This window comes from Chiloscyllium plagiosum, unplaced genomic scaffold, assembly GCF_037043375.1.
Source record: "Chiloscyllium plagiosum isolate Xiang-an unplaced genomic scaffold, Cpla_swu_hap1 HiC_scaffold_27, whole genome shotgun sequence".
In the NCBI taxonomy this organism is placed as follows: domain Eukaryota; kingdom Metazoa; phylum Chordata; class Chondrichthyes; order Orectolobiformes; family Hemiscylliidae; genus Chiloscyllium; species Chiloscyllium plagiosum.
This window is the reverse complement of record NW_028270165.1, coordinates 51523103-51526277: the sequence shown is the minus strand read 5'-3', so window position 1 is coordinate 51526277 and position 3175 is coordinate 51523103. Positions and strand designations below refer to the sequence as shown.

Below are 3175 nucleotides of genomic sequence, written 5' to 3'. Positions count from 1 at the left end.
CTCTTGGCAAAAAAAATTGATTGAACCAAATCAGTGTCCGCCACTGGATTGTACTGACACCGTTTATAAAATTCAGGCTCACCGTTAATGTGGAGAGGGGCGTCAGACTAGAGTTTCCGCTCCTTCTGTTGAATAAAGATAATTTTAACTGTGTCCAGTGAAAGGAAAGAATTTGCAGTTGGTGGGAAACATTTCTATCTGAACTCGCTAACACTCTCCTGATAGATTGAAACATAAAGCTGGGAGTCTCTGGATTATGTTGTAAAACTATCGGTATTACGTTATTCACACCGCGCTGTCACCAACTGAACGAAGCGGCTGCCCAGAGGGAGACGGCTGTGTTTAAATCCCGTGATGAACTGGGGGAGCTGAGCATTTACCCAGACAATGGGCACACCACCTCCCTGACACAGTGTTCACAAATCAAACTGACAGCAAAGCTTCACGTGTGATCGAAAATTTCCGCAAAGAAGATTTGGCTCAACAGATATCCGGAGTGAAGTACTCCTTTCTTAATTTGAAAGGGAGGAAGTTGATGTCAGTGAGCCTGACGTGATTCGAACACGCAACCGTCTGATCTGGAGTCAGACGCGCTACCGTTGCGCCACAAGCTCACGGATCGCCTGTGACATCTATTCATGCTTAAGGGAAGTGATCGCACTGCAATGATTTTACGTTATGAGTAACAACGGAGATCAACAGTTTATGTCTTGTTCTGTCTCTGCCCCCTCTCCTTCTGTCTCTCGAAGTAATTTCCAACTCTACCTCAATAAAAAGGTGAAAGAACTGTGGATGCTATATATCTGAAACAAAAAACAAGAGTTGCCGGTGACCCTTCCACAGAACTGATGGTGATTGGGAAAACGTTGGTTGATATGCAGGAGATAACGTGGGAGGAAGGCGGACGCAGATAATGATAGATCAGGACAGAGCTCAAAGCGAGGGAAGAATTGTGGACAGGAAAGGGAGTTGATAACGATCTGCGTGGGAGGGTGAATGGAGACTGTTTGTGTTTAAGAATAGGTAGTGTGTAATGACAGACTATGTGATAACAAGGCTTGGTGTGTGTGGAAGGGACGAGGATACTATGGATTTCAGGCTCGAGAATTATTGAATTCGATATTGGGACCAGAGGGATGTATGCTCCCCAAGTGTAATATTCGGTGCTCTTCGTTCTGCTGGTGCTGACCTTCGCTGGAACACTACAGCAAACCTGAGACAGAGATGTTGGTCAGGGAACAGGGTGGGGTGTGGAATTGGCAGGAAACTGGAAGCTCAGGGTCTTTTTTGCAGGTAGAACGTAGATGTTCTGTACAGCAGTCACCCAGTTTATGCTTCGTTTTCCCCAATGTAGATGAGACCACATTATGAGCAGCAACTGCAGTCGACTGGGTTGTGGGAAGTACAGGTCAAGTGCTGCTTCACCTGGAAGGTAAGTTTGGACCCTTGGATACAGAGGAGGGAGCAGGTAAATGGGCTGGTGTCACACATTCGGCAGTTGCAGGGGAAAGTGCCGTTGGACTATTGGGGTGGGAATGGGGTTAGGCTTGGTGGGAATGAAGTAAGAGTGGACCCAAAGTATAACTCCTGCCTATTTTCCTATCCGACAAATAGAGGAATTTGTTAAGTGTGTACAAGGACATTTCTAATTCACAATGTGGATGTACATACTGGTGAGGATGCAAAACCTAAGGATAAACCATAATTCTATTAACTTTAGAACAGTGATTGAAAATAATGTATCAGATCTAAAAGTTGAAGTTCTAAATTGGAGGAAGACTCAGGTATTAGGCAAGATCTTTCAAAAGCTGATTGGGGGCAGATGTTCGCAGGTTAAAGGACTGCTGGAAAATGGGAAGCCTTCATATATGAGATAACAAGAGTCCAGACATAGTATATTCCTGATTCGGAGATGCCGGTGTTGGACTGGGGAGTACAAAGTTAAAAAATCACACCACACCAGGTTATAGTCCAACAGGTTTACTTGGAAGCACACTAGCTTTCGGAGCGACGCTCCTTCATCAGGTGATGGTCTGATGTAGAGTATATTCCTGTTCAGGTGAAAGGAAAGGCTGGTAGGTTGGGGAATGCTGGATGCCTCGAGAAAATGAGATTTTGGTTAAGATAAAGAAGGATGTATATATCAGGTATCGGCAGAGAGATCGAGTGAATCCTTAGAGTATAAAGGCAGTACGAGCATAATTAAGAGGGAAATCATGAGGGCAAAAAAGGGGACATGAGATAGCTTTGGCAAATAGAGTCATGGATAACCCAAAGGATTTTTATAAATACATTAAGGACAAAAGGATAACAGGGAGAGAATAGGGCCGCTCAAAGATCAGCAAGGCGGCCTTTCTGTGGAGCTGCAGTCGATGCGTGGGGCGGGGGGGGGGGGGGGGGGGGGGTGGGTGCGGGGGGGGGGGGGTCGAGATACTGAACGGATATTGTGCATCAGTGGTTACTGTGGAGAAGGGCATGGACGGTCTAGAATGTGAGAAAGTAGATGGTGACATGTTGAAAAAATGTCCATATTACAGATGAGAAATTGCTGGATACCTTGATATGCATAAAAGTGGATAAATCCCAAGGACCTGATCAGGAGTACCCTAGAACTCTGTGGGAAACTTGGGAAGTGATTGCTGGGCCTCTTACTGAGATATTTGTATCATCAATAGTCACAGGTGAGGTGCCGGAAGGCCAGAGGGTGGCTAATGTGGTGCCACTATTTAAGAAAGGTGGTAAGGAAAAGCCAGGGAACTATAGACCAATGAACCTGACATCCGTGATGGGCAAGTGTTTGGAGAGAATCCTAAGAGACAGGATTTACATGTATTTGGAAAGGCAAGAATTGATTCGGGATAGTCAGTATGGCTTTATGCTTGGGAAATCATGTCTCATGAACATGATTGGGTGTTTTGAAGAAGTAACAAAGTGGATCGATGAGGGCAGAGCGATGGACGTGATCTATGTGGACTTCAGGAAGGCGATCATCAAGGTTCCTCATGGGAGACTGGTGAGCAAGGGTTAATCTCATGGCATGCAGGGACAACTAGCCATTTGGATACAGAACTGGCTAGAAGGCAGAAGACAGAGGTTGGTGATGGAGGGTTGCTTTTCGGACTGAAGGCCTGTGACCAATGGTGTGTCACAAGGATTGATGCTGGGTCCGCTACTT

At 45.7% G+C, this 3175-nt stretch overlaps 1 non-coding gene across 1 annotated transcript; it reads right to left on the bottom strand.

Annotated features, from left to right (window-relative positions):
* Positions 1 to 542: 542 nt before the first annotated feature.
* trnaw-cca (transfer RNA tryptophan (anticodon CCA)) lies at positions 543 to 614 on the bottom strand. Its single transcript has one exon. It is a non-coding gene; the product is annotated as a tRNA-Trp (tRNA).
* Positions 615 to 3175: the final 2561 nt, after the last annotated feature.